This window comes from Sceloporus occidentalis, unplaced genomic scaffold (assembly GCF_023333645.1).
Source record: "Sceloporus occidentalis isolate IW3139 unplaced genomic scaffold, rSceOcc1.0.p SCAF_6, whole genome shotgun sequence".
Lineage (NCBI taxonomy): Eukaryota > Metazoa > Chordata > Lepidosauria > Squamata > Phrynosomatidae > Sceloporus > Sceloporus occidentalis.
Genome location: NW_028316986.1, coordinates 65,815,469 through 65,834,397, shown reverse-complemented (window position 1 = coordinate 65,834,397; position 18,929 = coordinate 65,815,469).

Below are 18,929 nucleotides of genomic sequence, written 5' to 3'. Positions count from 1 at the left end.
AAAAAGATAGCAGCATAGGCAAAGAAAGCCTCCTTGGGAAGAACATTCTGGTTTCTAGACATATCATTACTATGTCAGTTTTCTCTTCACCACCATTTGTCTCATCTTGGAGGCTTCTAGAGAAAGGCCCCAGACCAGCTCTTGCTCACCCCAGCACCCTCCAGATGTTTTGGACTATAAGCCCCATCATCTCTTATCAACATGACCAAATATTATGAGCTATCCAAAAGGCCAGCTGCCCCAGATATCATTTCCTCAAAGGCTGAAAAAGGGTGCATTGATATCAAAGTTACATGTAAGCAAAATACTATTCAAAGGAAAGATTAAAAAAAAAACCTTCAACATACATAGATAGTTGGATAAAAAACTACTACAAACAACCCCAGACTTTAGACAACATCCTTCCTCCTGTCTTTATCCCACAATGACCATAATTAAAACTGAACTTGTCACCTCATCTCCATACCCACAAGGTTTTGAATTTAAATTGACATTCTCAAACACAACATGCTTACCATATATACTCAACTATAAGTTCATGTATAAGTCAAGGGCAGATTAAGAAACCAAAATTATAGATTTTGATATGACCCATGGATAAGATGGGGATAAAACTTAGGGATGCATAACAAAAAATGTAAAGGACAAAACAAAGGAAAATGATACCAAAGAACTTATAAAATTCTGGCAGGCATAACTGTTTGTGCTTACCTTAAAGTCTGGATGGATGAGGGAGAGAAGGGGTCGGTACTTCTTTTAGGTGCTTTTGGGATGGACTAAGCTTTTCTTTTTTGCCACTTTATTCAGAGAAGAGGATAGTTTCTTTTCTGAAAAGAGTTAAGATACGGTATTTAGATTGACCTGTGGATAAGTCGACCCAGGTTTTTGGGGTCAATTTTTTTACTAAAATTTCTAGACTTATACATGAGTATATACAGCATATAGATCTGTCTCTGGATTTTCCACTCCAAGCATGCATCTGAAGAAGCAGACTCAAATTTATGAATGTTCATGCTACCAGCTTCTCTCTAGTCTCAAAGGTGCTACAAGATCCTTTTGCATACTGATTTTCAGACTAATGTGGATTCTTTGATTTCTATAAACAACTGTTTCCTTGCAATCCAACAAGAAACTTTCATAAAATTTCATAATATATATACTTCCCATATCTAGATATATACATCTTTTATATAAAAATGCTGAGAACACAAAACGTAAACTGGGATTGGTTCTTCCACTCCTAGAATTTGACTAATATATTTTAAAAAATGTGCTGAGACTACGTATAATGAAAAGAGGATGAGGAACCCTTTTCTACTCCAAGGCCTGAATTCCAGTCTGAGAAAGGGCTGTATTCCAAAGGTAAGTGAGGCAAAACCAAATCTTAACAATTTGCTCTAGCAGAACTGCTTTCATGCATGGAAAACTCTTCTACCTTGCAAACAAGAGTGCCTGGGTATGCACAGCCTTGTCAACATACAAAAAATGAGCTCTTGTCAGAGGCAAAATTCTACAAAGCACAGTTCCCAGTCTAATCCAATCCATGCCATTTTGCAACACTAAAACTTGTCATTCTGTAAACAAGTGTTAATTTCACTGCATATCTTTTATAGGTTTTAAATAGCTTTATATCTACAAGATAAGAACAGAATATACATCACTGACTGGAGAGGAGACCTCTTGTGTACCAAATCAAACCCATGGATTGGAGGATTCCCCTCGCTTTGTGCAATGGTAAATTACAGCCATGCTGTAGACTCCAAACCAGCCTTAATGCAAATAGGTTTGCTATAAATGAAGACAACCATAACCCTGTGCCAAACCTTCCCTGAAATTACATCAGGAAAAAGAGACTGATAAATAGAGATGTTCCTGCTTATCCAGTAGGCTCCTTGAAAACAGGAGGGCCTCCTGCACTAATCTCCCAGGCAACCCACAGATATCTCTCATTCAGGGACATAGCCAAGGGTGGGGTTCTTGGGGTGTGCTTCTGCGCCGCCACACTCAAGCCCCATTATAATGGTGGCACTTAGTCTAGACCCCCCCTTCCTAAACTCCTAGCTACGTCCCTGTCTCATTCACAAACACACAGACAAAATAGATGGACCCTCCAAAGTTTAAGGAAAGTAATGTGTATATTTTTAAACTAAAGATACCCATCTTCCTTCCTTTCTCTTCTCATTCCAGCCTATGACAGTTTTTGTTCTTCTAAAAAATCAGGTTTTAAAAAAGTTTTAACAAACTTTTTTTAAAATTACACTTTCTTTGCAAATGCTTTGTCTCTAGAATATCAGTGTTCAGATCTAGGTATTGTTTGGCAGATTGTAGCCACCATGAAAAAGGAACTAAACACAAAGAGACAATCCCTGCTCTCTGAAAATTCTATAGTACTTTCTAAAACGTCGCCAGCTGCTTTGGCCTCTCCATAAAAAAGAACAAATCCAGCAGGGTGGAGGGGTGGGATTGTAATCCACCTTTCCTGACCAGCCACCATACTGTACAGGGAACCATGGGATCATGGCCCCTTTCACATTACACAATTATAGTGCTATATTCCACTTTAACTCCAACAGCAACCTTTGGAATCCTGGACTGTGCAGTTTAGGGAGAGGCATCTAGGATGCTCAACCAGAGAGTGCTAATGACTCACCAAACTACAAATCCCAAGTTTCTATAGGATGTTATCACTTTAGCTAAGTTGAAACATGGTGTAGTGCCTTTGCTCACAAGCCTGCATCTTCCCAGAAAGGAGGAAAACAGTCAATTTAATAGAATACAAGGATGGATGGAGGACAATGAGACATGGGTTTGTTTTTAATAGATCAGGGGAAAGAGGAAAAGCAATGGGCATAAAATTTAAAACCAATCCCTACATAACAAAATAGGAGGGAAGGGAGTCATTCATTAAACCAGTCTCCAAATATGCAACAGTCCTTCTTACTCAGTCTAAAGAGTAAATGAGGGCAGAATTGTGGGAGTTTCAGTCCAACACATGCACAGGCATAAAGCTAGGAAAGGCTGCAGCAGTCCTAAGGAAGCATTTTGAACTACCATATAAGGGTTACAAGAACAATAAGTCAACAAATGAACAACAGTATGATCTAAAACAAACTATTGTCCTCCTGTATATTTGTTTGTTTATTGAATTCTTTTATAAAATCACTTTTATATGTGATTGGGGAGGATGGTGGTTGAGGCTTCCTATAAGACTAGTGAGGCTGGACCCTTCAAAAATGATCTGGCAAACTTGGACCATCAAAAACCTGTGTAGCTGGGCTGCCTCAGGAATTACCAATTAGAAGTGTTCTAAATGATCAAATACTAAGAAATATTAAGGCAGGTATTGCTGTTGAGCTCTTGAAGAAGTAAGGTTGCCTGCAATCCATGCTATGCACACTTACTTGAAAGCAAGCAATGCTGAACACATTGAAGAATTGCTGAAGTACACAATGTGCTTGTCTGAGTCTTAATATTTAAGGATGATAATGGATGAGCAAAGTAATATGCCCTCCCACATCAGGTACTTGCAAGTAGCCAAAATTAATAACAACCTGTCTGGCAAAATTAAGCTCTCCCTCTATGCTAAAAACAGTCCTAACATCCTTGGACAGAGTTCCTCATGCTTTGTATGGGGAGGACCCAAGGTTGTTTTTTTAGTGGAATGATACAAATAACCTCATCCACACATTCTGGGTTTGTTATTCACACTATGGAACCACATCTCTGTGCATCTCTGCGAGTTCAGTTGCTCACATGTGCCAGCACTTAAATAAACATGGAGTCGATGATGTGAATGTATTCGAAATGCATTCAAGGCATGCAGTGTTTAATGCTGGGTTTATTCACATTGGTTATTCACGCTGCCAATGATGCAAATCTTTTTTAAAAACTCGGGGGAAAAAACAGTATTGATTATCCTGGGTTAAGTGGGATTTTTGGCAGCCCCGCCCAACTTAATCGGGCGCATTTGTGATGCATGTGAACAGCAGAGATTCACCTAGGATTCATCCTGTATTACTTTCACCATCTGAATAAGCCCCCAGTACCCAACTCTGGGGGGAAAACTGGGGAAGAAGTAATGCCAACAATCATTGCCTGAAATCCCAGCAAGCCACTATCAGTCGCAACTGTCAGAAATGGGCTAGACTGATGAAGGGTTTGACTCAATATAAGGCAGTGCCATATTTTCATATTTCTCTTATTAAAACCTCTCTACAGTATGTGTTAGAGTTATTTACATATTCACTACTGAAAGCAACACAAGAGGAGCTTCTGTCCCTTATAAGGTTTGGGTTGGAGGCAGGGCCCTCTTTTGCTTTTCATTCTTTCAACAAATCACACACTCCCTTCCTTTCCCTGAAAAAAAATTAATTTCACAGCTCACAAAACAATTTGGGGGAAACGTTGGTCTACAATTTCCAGAATCACCCAGCCTTCACATGCAGGCTGGGGGATTCTGGGGACTGTAACCCAAAACAAAACAAACAGACCAATAAATTATATTTTTTTAAAAAAACACACACACCCTTTTTATGCTCTGATGAATTTTATTTTTATGATATGCTACTATGCTTATTTGACACTGGAAGTCATATCTCCTGTTTGTTTTGTTTCCAGGGGAGACAGACTGTCCTGCAAAACCAAGGCTATCTTGAGTGCATAAGGTGGGTTCCTGTCTCTTTCTTACCTGGTGGCGCAGTGGTTAAATGCCTGTACTGCAGCCATTCACTCAAAACCACAAGGTTGCGAGTTCAAGACCAGCAAAAGGGCCCAAGCTCGACTCAGGCTTGCATCCTTCCGAGGAGGGAGCTAAAATGAGTACCCAGACTGTTGGGAGCAAATTAGCTTACTTGCTAATTAGCTTACTTGCTGTTCACCGCTATGATCTTTGGAATAGCGGTATATAAATAAAACAAATTATTAATTATTATTATTATTTGCACAGTAATGCTTACCCTGAAATACTGGGACTAGAACAATAAAAATGCTGTAATGAATGCAGCTGACATAGCTCTTGTACAGAATGAATAAGCCCTGAGAATGATACTCTGAACACATGTTTCTTATATCAAGGAAAGAACAGGAAGAGTGTTTTAATGAAAGGTTCTCTGCCCCTGCCCTTTAAGTTAAGCATTTTTATTGTTTAATTCCAAAGGCTGAGCATGGAAACATTACTTGTTTGGAATGAAACTCCCATATCCCCCAGCCACACCCAGCCACAAAAGTAACTCTTCAAAGCTCTGTCTATGGCTGCATCTGCACTGCAGAAATACTCCTGTTTGACACTGCTGTAATGGCCATGGCTCAGTGCTATGGAATTTTGGAATTTGTGGTTTTGTAAGATAGCTTTCTCTGTCAGAGCACTCTGCAACAAATGCAACAGTTCCCAGAAATCCATGGCAGTTATAGCAATGTCAAAATGGAGTCTTCCTGCAGTGCGGATGCAGCTCAAATCAAGGGTGGGTAACATTCAATACCCCCCGGGTGGTCTTCTGTGATCCCCAGGAAGTGAAAACAGGCAGTGAAATGGATGTAACTTTTGTATCACTTCCTGCTGTAAAATAAAAAAAGGTCTCTGCTGGTTCTCAAATGGCCCAAGGAAGCAGAAATCTGGGGAAAATGCCCTTCCAGAAGTTGTTAGGAGCAGTGGCATCACCAGGGTTGGTGTTACCCAGTGTGTTAACTCATGGTGTCACCCCCACATTGACCTCCTCTGATTTCAAACCATACAGAATCCTTAGTAATGCTTTTTTGCACTAATGTTGCTTGTAAATTATAATTCCCATATGCCACTGAATGTAATGCTAATACAGTGCGTCCTCGCCTTACGCGGGGGATCCATTCCGGATCCCTCCGCGTAAGGTGAATTCCGCTTATGCTCGAGCCCCATTGGAAACAATGGGGCTTGTGCGCGGTGGCGCGGCGGTGCGGGCGCGCGCAGGGCACAACGGGCGTGCGCAGGGCGCAACGGGCGCCCACGCCCATTCAATTGAATGGGACGCGCCGCCCCTTCTGCCCCACGCGCGCACCGCGGCTTGAGCACATACGCTCAAGTCCACGTATGGCGCGCCCACGTATGGCGTGGGCGCACTGTAGTTGTGACATAAACAACTAGCAAAATTAAAATTACAATTACACAACCTAAAAGTATTTACATATACATAGTGAAGATTCGGTTGAAATGTGATGTTGTTAAATAAAATTTAAAAAGAATAAAATTGTTTTGTTGAACCCTTTCCTGTATTGTTATGTATTCTTATATGTATTATGCTATTATTTCTTAGATTGTACACCATGGGCAGGTTTATTTTATCTATTTTATTGTTTGTATGTACAGCACTGTGTAAATCTACAGCGCTATATAAATAAAGCACAATAATAATAATAATAATAATAATAATAATAATAATTTCTAATAAAATATTTTTAAAAAATTAATACTTGAAATTTAAAATTTTAATTTTAAAAAAATCTGGGGCCTCTCCTTTCTCCTCCCACTCCGCTTCATCCCACTCCCACCATCTCTTAAAGCATTTTAAAAGGAAGCAGATGAATGCCACAGCCCATTTCTGCCAAAGGATAGGTGTTTGAGGAGCAGTGGTGTCACCTGGTGTGGTCCGCACCCCCTTAGTGACACTACCAGTTAGAAGGCATGGGTGGGGTTAATTATTTTTCTGGTGGAGTGTAAGCCAAATCTGAAACATTAGAAGACTGAAATATAAAAATATCAATTTAGTATGAATGTAACAAGCGAGATGTGCAAAACATGTGTATGCTGGTTCAGAATTTATATATATATATATATTTATCCCTCACAATTTAACTTAGGACCTGGGCAGATGGTGCTCACCCAGGTTAGTCCCTGGGTTGGTGTGGGGACGGGCAAATGTTCACATAACCATCACTGCACTGATCCAAGACCTGGGGCCGCTTCTTACCTTTCTGGCATGCCATCCGAGAAGCCCCCTCAGTCACCCCATCTGATGCAGAAATGAGTCACCTGGCTGCACCCATGTGGACAGGTGCCCAGTTTCTGCATCAGTCAGGGCAACAGGGGGGCTTCTGAGACAAATCACATGCCTGAAAGGTAGGAGCATGGAGGGGGGGGGGCTGTCTGAACAACCCACTTTTGCTGTGGAATTTCTTAGAAACTCTGCATAAAACCAGAACTATTTTATCAGACTGGGCCCTCTGAATCCATGTCTCCACAGGCAGGATTGGGCCCAATCCTACCATGGATGTATTGGCTGTGTTGTCAAAAGTAGACAACACAAGGCCAGGGGGAGACTGGGCCATTTGACCCAATTGGGCAACCTTAGAGTGACCGATGATGTTAATATGCTCTTAAGGAAGTGTACATTAGTATGCATCCAGGTTTATATGTATATATAAAGAGAGAGAGAGAGAATGTCATCTATTATACAGCAGAGGAAAGCATGTTTTTTAAAGAAGCTACATCAGATGCTACTCCAAACATAGCCTTAACATTGCATTATGAAAGCTAGAGGTCACTATAATCACAACTTTAGAGATCAGTTGCATTATTTTTCAAGGTATCCAGTTCAGCTTGCATTTCTGAAGTCAGAAAGTGCCATTGATATCACAATACCCAATACATCTTGTTCCCATTCTTCCAAATGTAATGTTGAGAGCAAAGGTTCGCAAGAGGATTGTTTCTTCAAGACAGCCCACCTTTCTTCTCGGTTTACACTGAGCATTTGCTTTCTTCCAGCCCAAATGTGAGCATTCGAAAGACTAAAATGCCATTCAGCCTTTTCTGTGCTTTCAAACTGGACCTATGTCTGTGGAACATGCTGCAAACTCGGTCACCTATCTGTGCTGGGAGGAGGAAAAGAGCCATTCAGCATTAAAGATTTAGGAATGTCTGTTGACATATTAAGGAAACAACCTCAGGGGACAGCTGACAAGGCTCCAAGAAGCATTACCAAGGGAACAGTGACGCAAATGCATTCCATTTTTACAGGCTGGCCTTCTGCCAGAGTCTCTCGCCTGATGTCTGATGTAATGCTGAGCCCTATCTGGGTTAGTGCTTAGCTATCAACCACAGCCGCTCTCTCTGCTGCAATCAATATTCTGTAGTGTTCTTTTTCACAAGAAAGGCGAAAGGGAGGGGAGAGAAAAAGCCATGCCTGAAACACCCTACACTTCCTGTAAAATGTAGTCAGAAAAAGGTCTTGCGCTCCAAGAGAAATCATACTGAGGTCTGTGTATACGCATGCATGGGCTCCACAAATCCACACATATAAAAATGCTGGGGCAAAATTGATACTACCTCCCCCCGCCCAGATGAAGTGAAGCTATTCCATTGATTTCAGTGGACTCTCAACCAGAAAGAATAGGGAGTGTGTGTTAGATAGTACAGAAAGTGGAGAAAATACCCAGCATGAATCTTGAAAAAATAATATTTAATTTGTCTTAAAGCATGGGAAAGAGGGTTTCTAATGCAATCACATGGCTGTTCTAACTCCATACCTCAGATTGATCAACGTTAATTTGGCTTTATGAAAGCCAGTACCTACTAGAATGCCTTTGGAGCTAGGTGATTAAAATCTGAACTGGAACAGAAAGGATATAATGGCAATTATTTAATTCCATGCTACAAGGCTGTTGCTTCATGGGATGTTGATGTAATAGCTTCAGTGTTGTCCATTCCTGCTTTTTTGTGAAATGTTCCATTAGTGTGCAGTTGTTGCTTCAACATTTTACTGAAACACTCTCAGACTCAAAGGAAAGCTTGCACTGCAACGATTCAGGCTCTCCATTACTTTACATTTACTTTTTCCAAGTAAATCTGTTGTATGTATGGAGAGCCAGTGTGGTGTAGTGGTTTCAGCATTAGACTATGACTCTGGAGGCCAAGGTTCAAGTCCCTGCTTAGTCATGGAAACCCACTAGATGACCTTGTGCAAGTCACATACTCTCAGCTTCAGAGGAAGGCAAAGGTACACCTCCTCTGAACAAATCTTGCCAAGAAAACCCCATGCTAGGTTTGCCTTAGGGTCACTATAAGTTGGAAATAAGGCACACACCAACAACTATGTAGATCTCCCCTGCATCAAAAGCATGTGACAAAAGTCACAGAGGGCAGTGGGGGATGCATTCCATTCAAATGTAATTTAGGATAGAATATTTACAGTCCCATAATGGAGAATTTTTAATCCTTTAATTTATTTTGTTACTAGCTTGTCCAACTTCAATCAAATTGCAAAATACTATAGCTGGGATTTGCCCTCCTGGTCAAGCTGCTAGACTAGCTTACAATCACCTGTTAATTAAACAACCAGACTCTGCCCTACATTCTGCATTTGTTACTCTCCATTCACCATTTGGGAATCGTTGGCTTACTGAGAATTATACAAATGAGTCACTAGATATCTCCCTTTCTTCTGAATTACACATGCTGCATTCACATTATGTTTTGTTCCTGTACAAACACATAGCTGTAGTTATTAGTGTCTGAAATCTTGCAGAAAAAGACAAGTTGAGCATTGCTTATTAAATTTGATCCAGATGTTTATCATACTAAAAGCACTCTGGCAAGCATTGGGGATACTGTAAGAACAGGGGAAGTCTGCCAAAATGTAGCATTTTCCCCATTACACTTTCTACCTTTTACACCAAATGTTAGACAGAATTTTCAGGGAAGCAATGGTTTACCAACTCAAAAGTACAGTGAACCATTCAGAACCAAAAACTAAACTGCAGAGAGAGAGAGAGAGAGAGAGAGAGAGAGAGAGAGAGAGAGAGAGAGAACATCCTCCCCTCTCTCACTCTCACACACAAACGTGAAAGCTTATAACAATCGTAACTACATGGAAAGAGAAATATAAAGATCATGCCATTAACTGTTACTCTCCAGCCACTGCATTCTTTGGCTAGAGTAAGAAATCTAGGATGCAAAAAAGATGAAAGTGTGTATTCAGTATTCTGCTCTTGTTTTGGGAGATTATCCCTTGGGGAAAAAAGATGGGTGTAAAGGGCATAATCGTGGCATTATTGCTCAATTGCACTGAAGATATTTAGATGATGCCACGCTCATCCAGGACTTATCCTGTGAAGAACCTGGTATGCTCCTGCAACAAACCATTCATGGGGAAGTCCAGTGAATGGTTCCTCAATAGCACATATGAAGTACAATTGCGAGAGTGCAAAAGTTAATCATGCTTCATTCGTGCTATTGCAGAAGCAACCAGGGACACCCAGAATGCATTGCAGTGAAGGCAATCCATTCTCTCTGCCAGGATCGGTTTTGCAGTGGATTTCAGTCTTCTTTTGTTGAGGTATTACACTGGATTAAAACAATGTGGTGAAGTAATGAATTTTATTTTGTTGTCTTTTATTCTGTGCGGGACAGAAACATGATTTCAAGCCATGCACTGTAGCGCCAAAACGGTTCATGCACAAAATGATCAATTTCAATGTACTAACGATTCATTCATGGATGTGTGAGAAACACGATTGTGATATCATATGGTAATGTCACATTAATCATGCTATTGAGAGACTGTATAAAAATATCGAGTGCTATAGTGCTACTGTTGCATTAGCTTTCATTACCACGAGTATTGCTGAATTGGCCCTGGTGTGATACTCTCCTTTGTCCTTTCTAGTAACTTGAGACTATTTTGTCCAGTGCAGTGGTTTTCAAATACACATAGGACAGAGATATAGTCTAGGTGGAACACATGTCCTAGTCACTACAATGGAAAAAAAAAGACCAATAATAGAATCCCACTTTTTAATTTATATTTATTGTGCCTTGCAATTACTGTAGCAATATCATTTATCCCAACAGCAGTGTTACAATTTCCTGGTATAATGGAATTATTCTTTTTGTTTGTGTTTGTTTACTCCCAATAATACTACAGAGTGTTTTATGTTCTTATTGTAAGTGATTAATATAACAGAATATACTGAAACATATAATCATCCTACTTCTGTTTGTGTTGTGGTGGGATCCAGGGCCAAAATCCAAGTTTGTTTGGTGAATGGTTTGTCATCACTGTTGCTCATGAAGGGAGATATCCAAGATCTTCCTGTGTGAGTAAGAACAGCAGCAGCATTGACAAACAATGACTGGCATGCCACTGCATTTGTATGCCATCACCCAATGGGGACGTAGACACACAGCATAAGTCTCCTGGGAGAAACTAGCCCTGTTGAAAGTCACTTGAGTGCCTAGTTCTCTTAGGTCTTTGAATCTAAAGAGCTATGGGAAGAGTGGCTTAGGTTATTGCCTGTTGGAAAGGCCTCCCACGAACTGAACAGAGCCAGGTAGCTCTTGATGGAATTGATATCTGGGAGTGGGAAATACACAACTGGCAAAGTATTCCTCTCTGCTAAATCTGGATAGGACCATGGCCCAAATTTTTGACACACTAATTGGTGGACCTTAAGTTATGAAAAGCTGAGAACCACTGTCCTAATCAGTGGCTGCAGACATAGAGCCTTATCACATTACAAAAATAAGCTGAGATGCAGTGTTAGAGAAGCATGTTTCTGTTTATCATTCCACATGCCCTCAAAGCACTTCTGTTCGATTCCCAAGGGAGACAGTAGTAAAAATATGCCTTTTGTCACACTGGAAAAATCTATTTGGCAAAAGGCATGTTTTTACAACCATATCCTACTAGAGAAGAAATGCTAAAATGTCATTTGGAGAGGTAAGCAGAAAGCTGCTTCTGTCTCACTGTGTCTTGTCTTACTTTTGTAATGTGATAGGGTTTCCAGAAATTTCCTTTCATTTCTTTGAAAAAAGGGGTATTTTAAAACATTTTTCATTTCTGACGACCCTCAAAGTCACTTCAGCATGGCCTATAGCCTTAGTGACTAAACAGGTGTCCTAAAAGAACCATATATACATGTCGTTTACATGTCCACAGGTATTAATTCCCAGAGTCACACCTATGCAAACATAAAGTGGACCAAGGCCTTAATTGTCATCTTCACAGCTCAATATAGTCTGTCCCAGTAAGTACTGGATTTTCCCACATTACCTGAATGTGTTGCATAGTCATGTCATTAAAACAAGTCCTGACAAGTAGCAAACTAAGAAGCAAGATTAAAATTCCATTAAAGGTGACGTGGGTAACCACCAACCACATGTTGAATGGCCCAAGTTACCCAATGACCTTGTGCAAGCCTACTCTTTTCCTGTCAAATTAGGGTGGCCAGATGCAAAAGAGGGCAAGGCTCCTGTGCCTTAGTAGATGCATATAAGATGGAAATTTCAACTAGTGTAGTTTGTAATTAAGCTACACCTTCTTAAATTTCTTCTTCTACACAACTAGTAAAGGTGTCCTTCTTTGGTGTCTAGCTACTCTATGTGCAGTATATACTGAATTAACCTGAATGTAAAACAGAGGTTATAGTTCTTATGCCCCTCAGCTCTAAGCAACTGGAGTTGCCCTACTGGTATACTTCCCATTTATAGCAGAAACACAAACCAAACCAAACTAACCCAATTTCAGTGGTGTAAGGCTGACTAGAAGGGCATGGATCAGCGAAAAACATAGTCTCTGAACCAGTCTGTTGAGGTTTCTGAGCAGGCATGTAGTTGACTCCAGGTAGGGGTGTGTTCTAAAAATATTAAATATAAGATACGTATCAGTCTCAGTGGCCTGCAGGGTGAATTGCTTTCTTAGTCTCTCACACACAGAACGCTCCAATTAGTATGACTCAGGTATTATCATGCAATGTTTCTTATTCATAACACCCCACCTTGTTGGTGTCATTCTGATATTGCAGCATGCCTCAGAGAGAAACAACTTGGAAAAGACAATGATGTCAATTGAGGAATAAGTGGTGATTTCAGTCAAGCCACCCAAGTGCATAATATTTTTCTAAAAATGCCAACATATTTGATATAATTGTACCTCGTTCGTTCCTATTCTCCATAACCCCGATTCCATGGACTATTCCATGCTGTAATGTTAGACTGAATAACCCTCCTGTAGCTTTAGAACTGTCCTCTCTCTCACCTTGGAAGAGCTCCATCACCTGTTGGATGTCTGTCTGTACTTATGAAAAATTTTGTACAGGACATTTGCACACCATCAATGGAAAACTTCACAAGTCTCTATCATTATATAGAATTACCATGTAAACACTGCTTTGCATTTCATACCTAACAAACAATGCAATCAGTTTATAGAAAACTATAGGACAGGAAAGTTTCTTGTAGAAACTACAGGAATGAAGGAAGTAGCAACTTTTCAGACTCAGTGGCCTCTTCCAATTACTTTATAAACACTTGCCCTTTCTACTTTATGTCATCACTCATATCCAGACTAAATGTATCTTTCTGAAGCGTAAACAAACCAAATCAGGGTGTGTCTTGGCTTCCTCTGCCAGAAACCACTCCTATCATGTCAGGTGAAGGCCCTGAAACATTCCACCTCCACAATTAGAGTAACTTGGATATTGTGCCAAAAGCTGACTCAGTGGGAAGCTGGGTGGACATGTGAAACAGGCATGCTAGCAGCAAGGTCAACACTGGCAACTGAGAACATTAAATGGACACTCCCTTTAGGGTATGTCTTCTTACACCCACAAATCTTGGTGAAGAAGTGGTTGTCAAATAAAAGCCAGCTCTCATACTTTGATGTATAACAACACCTTGACTTGCCAACAGCTCAGGTTTGCCCAATTAATGAATACCTATAGTAAACAGTCACCTATCCAAAGGAAAAGCCAGTGTAAAGGAATGATTAAGAGAAGGCTCTGAAAGGTCCCTGTTCCAAATTTCAATGTATCATGATTTCTGTGGGCCCAGAAGCAAGCCACTATCAGAGCCAGAACCATTGGTGGTGTTGTTAATTGTCAACAGATGGTGACTCCATGAATGAGGGAATTCCAGGTCACCCTGTCATCAATAGCACTGTTCAAGTCCTGCAGACTCAGGGCCATGGCTTCCTTGATTGAGTCATCTATCTGGAATATGGTTCCTCTTTGCCTATTGCCTTCTACCTTATCAAGCATTATTGTTTTTCTAGTGAACCATGTCTTCATATGATATGTCCAAAATCCATCAATCTCAATTTAGTCATCTTGCCTTCTAGGGAGAGTTCAGGTTTGATTTGCTCTAGGACCCATTTATTGGGGGTGGGGTAGCAGTCTACAGTATCTATAGAACTCTTCTCCAGCACCACATTTTATTTTTTTCAAGATGGTTTTCTTTCTATCAGCATTCTTCACTTCCAACTTTCATAACCATAGAAATTGGAAGAAAGATGGTATAGACCATCCTAACTTTAATATTCAGTAATATATTTTGACATTACAGGATCTTGTCTAGTTCCTTTACAGCTGTCCTTCCAGTTCCTAATCTTCTTCTGATTTCTTGACTGAGGTCTCTATTCTGATTAATGGCTGAACCAAGATGGAAAATCTTGACCAATTTCAATGCTTTCATTGTCTGCTTTAGAGAGTTATGTGAATCATTTGTAGTCATTATTTTTGTTTTTTTAATGTTCATCTGCAAACTTTTCTTTGTGCTTTTTTTCCTTTACATTCTTCATTAGTTGTTCCAAGTCTTTGCTATTTTCTGCTAGTAGTATGGTGTCATCTGCATATCTTAAATTGTTGGTGTTACTTCCTCCAAATGTCATGCTTCCTCTCTCTGGAATAATCCTGATTTATGTATGATATGTTCAGTATACAAGTTAAATAGATAGGATGACACTGTTGCCAATTGGAAACCATTCTGTTTATCCATACCCTGTGGCAGCCCCCTCTTCTGAATACAGGCTACACATTAGGATGATCAAATATTATGGCATACCCATTTCTTTAAGAACAATCCATAGTTTTTCATGATCTAAAATCAAAAGCTTTTCTTTAATCTATAAAACACATGCTGATTTTCTTCTGAAATTCTTTAGTGTGGGTCATTATCCAGCATATGTTTGCAATATGATCCCTAGTGCTTCTTCCTTTCTTGAACCCAACTTGGCATCTGGCATTTCTTGCTCCATATATGGTAAAAGTATTTGTTGTAGAATTCTGAGCAGAGTGCTTTCATGAGAGCAGTGGCTTTCCTGCCTGGGGTGTCACTGGGTGTGGCAGGGCCAAAAGGACATTCCCCCACCTCGCTGCTGTGGTGCCATTCTAGTGAGTTGAACAGTGTGCCACAGAGAGGTGGGTGTGCGCTTGGCCCTCTCACAAGGCAGCTCCTCTCCAAGGCCTGTGTGGTGGTTGCCACACAGACCTGGAAGCCTCTCCCCCCCACAGGTGTACCACCCCTTTGGGGTGTCACCCAGTGCAATCTGTACCCCCTGAACCCCCTTAGGTGAGGCCACTGCATGGGAGTTTAATGGAATGGCCCTCTGATTACTGCAATCCCTGGTGTCACCTTTCTTGTGGGCTGGTATATAGAGAGTATTTCCAGTCTGTGGGCCATTATTTTGTTTTCCTTATTTGTTGCCAGGTTTTAGTTAGAACTAGTGCAGATTCTGTCTTTGTAGCTTGGAGCAACTCTATTGGGATTCCATCTATTCCTGGTGATTTATTTCTCCCAAGTGCTCTCAGTGCAGCTTCCACTTCATTTTCTGAAATTTTAGGTTCATCTTCAAATGGTTCTTCCTTAAATAAATCTGCCATCCTTTCATCTCTTTTATATAATTCTTCAGTGTATTGTTTTCATTGTCATTTTATTTCTGGTTGGTCATGTAATATGTTCCCCGCTGGTCATATAGCATTCCCACTCTTGGTTTAAAATTCCCTTTCATTTCTTGCATCTTCTGGAAAGGGTATCTTTTTCTTCCGTTTTTGTTGTCATCTTCTATTTCTCTGCACTGATGATTATAGAAATTCTCTTTGACCCTGTGCACAAGTCGCTGAACAGCTGCATTCAGGGTTTTGACCCTATTTCTGTCACCTTTTACTTTTGCTTCTCTTGTGTCCTTAACTGCTTGAAGAGTTTCATTTGTCATTCATTAAGGCTCCTCTTCCTTTTTGCTTACACATAGTCCAGAGTTCTACTGGCTTTGAGTCAATTAGGCTGAATAGTGCAAATATATAGGCCCATACAGACAGGCCAAAATAAAGCTGCTTCAGGTCACTTTGAAGGTATGCTGTTTAAATGACACATGCATCTTAAGAGGCCAGAAGTTGTGCCAAAGCTATGCTCCAGTCCTTAGGACTGGAGCGTGACTTTGGCGTGGCTTCTGGCCTCTTAGGACGCATGCATAATTTAAACAGCATTCCTCCAAAGTGACCCGAAGCAGCTTTATTTTGGCTTGTCTGCACGGGCCCTATGTTTTACATAACCTTACAGTTCTTCAGGGATGTTAATAAGGTTGTGCTATTTTGGCACAATGGTGTTCTTCTTTAGTTCTGCTCTAAATGTTGATATTAGTAATTCAGTCTATAGAGTTTATCACACGGGGCAAATCCAGTGTAAAATCAGGATTTAAAAGGTAGAAAAAAACCCTGCAAAAGTGGGTTGATTTTTACACATGTCATCATTAAACTTTTGTTAAACCAAACGGAAGCAAAAGCTGCTACTTTTTACTTTCCGGATTTTCCGAAAGTAAAAAGGAGTGGCTTTTGTCTACTTTCCCTTCACTTTCCATTTGGTTTAACATTAGTTTAACAATGATGTAGTGTGAAAATCAATCCGCTTTTGCGGGGTTTTTCCAATTTAAACCCCCATTTTTGCACAGGATTTCCCCCATGTGATAAACTCCTATGACATGAATCTGCTCCTCATCTTATTTTTTGTAGAGAGGATGGAGCATCTCCATCTCTTGCTTCATATTATGTCAGAGATTACATAAAACCCCATCCCCACCACAACTGTGTTAATGAAAGGAAATGTATACATACTGGCTTGGGAGCAGTTGCTATGACATATGTCTGCAATCACCTATTGCTGGGCCGGGATTAACTCTGCGTCCCTGTCCTAGGCTTCACCAGCATGCCTTTTGTTTTGTTTTTTGCTTTTCTCTCTCTCTTTTTTACACAATTAATGTATTATGGTAATGTGATTTGGAGGAGGTGGAGAAAAGAGAAGAAAGGTTTTTTAAAAGAAAAAGAAAAAAGGCAGCTTTGGAATAGGGTGTGTGTGGGAGAGGGGAACCTGACACCACGTGACTGCCCAATACTGGAACAGCTGCCCAAACATTATCACACAAAATCTAATGCTTCAGCATAGAGGAAAACAAATCTTCTTTTTTGTCTGCTTCTCTAGTTGGTGCCTAAATTTGGATTACGGTTATATTGGTTTCTCCCAAAGTGTTACTGATATGATTCAGTCAAAATTTGCATTATATCATTTAACTGATTTTGCTACATCTCTCCTCACTATTAATAATATTTCATTTCTTTTTAGATTGTCATTTTTTGAGTAACTGACTCAAAATGTCCTATTCCTGTCCACTTTTACTCCCTCATACCATGTATTCCAATGTTTATAGGTTCCTTTTCTTGTTTTATAATGTCCAGTTTCCCATGATTCATACTTCTCACATTCCATGTTCCTATAATATGCATTGTGCAGCTTCAGACGTTCATTTTGCCTCTGAGCATGTCAACAGCTGAATATCCTTTCAACTTGAATGCAGTTGTGTCATTAGCCACAATGCTACCCATAGTTATCCTCTGCTCTACCCCACTAGCTTGTGAGTGTTTTCCAACCTGGCAATATCCACTTCTGACAGTATATCTTGTTTCAATTGTACAGGTTTTATGGCAATAAGCATTCAAAAATGGATTATTGGCACCATTTTCCATGAAGTACTAACAAGCATTAGCTATGGTGCCACTGCTGTTGACTTTGAGAGTTCCTCTGCCAGTGTTACCCTCCACTATTGCTGCTGCCCAGTAGCTGATTGTGATATTTAGTCTGTCTCTCCAGCAAAAGCCTGTCTGACATGGAAGACCCTACCAGCAGCACCACTGCCATGAGCCTCCCACTGCCACAGGAAGATGATGTCATTGGTGGTAGAACTGACATGGCATTAAATGGAGAAATAAAATGGAATACTTCTTCACACAGCACAAGATATAGAATAGGCTACCATAAGACATAGTGATGGCTACCAATTTAACTGGTTTTGAAAGAAGACTGACTGAAGAATAAGGCTATCAGTGGCTAGTATTCATGACAGTTATGCATTACTCATGTATCAGAGACAGTAGTGAGCAAATCCAGTACCATTTGTTTAAAATATGGATATGGAAGTGTAGAACTGCAAAGAAGGCCTGCATGTAGGCTTCCCACATGATTGTAGTGGCTTGGCCACTGGGGAACTAGAATACTGGATCAGTCCAGGGGCGGATTTGTCATGGTGCACAATGGTTTGCACCATGCCCGGAAATATGGAGGGGGGAGGGGGCTGAAGCCAGAATTGGCATGGACTCTATTTCTATTCCTAGCAGAGCTGTCAGAAGTTCCTTTTTGTAGATCAGAACTCCCAGCCAGCAGAGTGATACTGCCTGTGGAATTTTGTGATTGTTAGTCCAAGCAAAATGTTTCCAAGTTCTGCATTCTAATCAGTATCCAGGGCACAGTTTCTCCCTCTAAAAACTAAATGTGAAAGTGGGAGCATATCACTGGGAGCTTACTCATTAAAAAAGATGCTAACAGGCTCAGAAGATAAGTGCTAAAGTCACTGATAAAGGCTGAGCCACCCTGCTTTGGTAGCCCATTGTGCTTGCAGTGTTCAGCTTGCAGCATGGGGATTCTCACAAGCATCATGTGATTCTCATCTCAGGTGCTAGCCAAGGATGCTGATTCAGCATGCCTGACATCTGCAGAATCAAACAACCTTCTGTCTGGAAACACCCTGGCTCAAAGCTTGTCTAAACTAGCTGTTTCCCTTGTGAAAGTGCTGTTCTGAGGCTCTGTACTGTGCCTCAGAGGAGGGCCACAATTGAAGGTGGATGGAGAGAGCTGTTCTGACTTC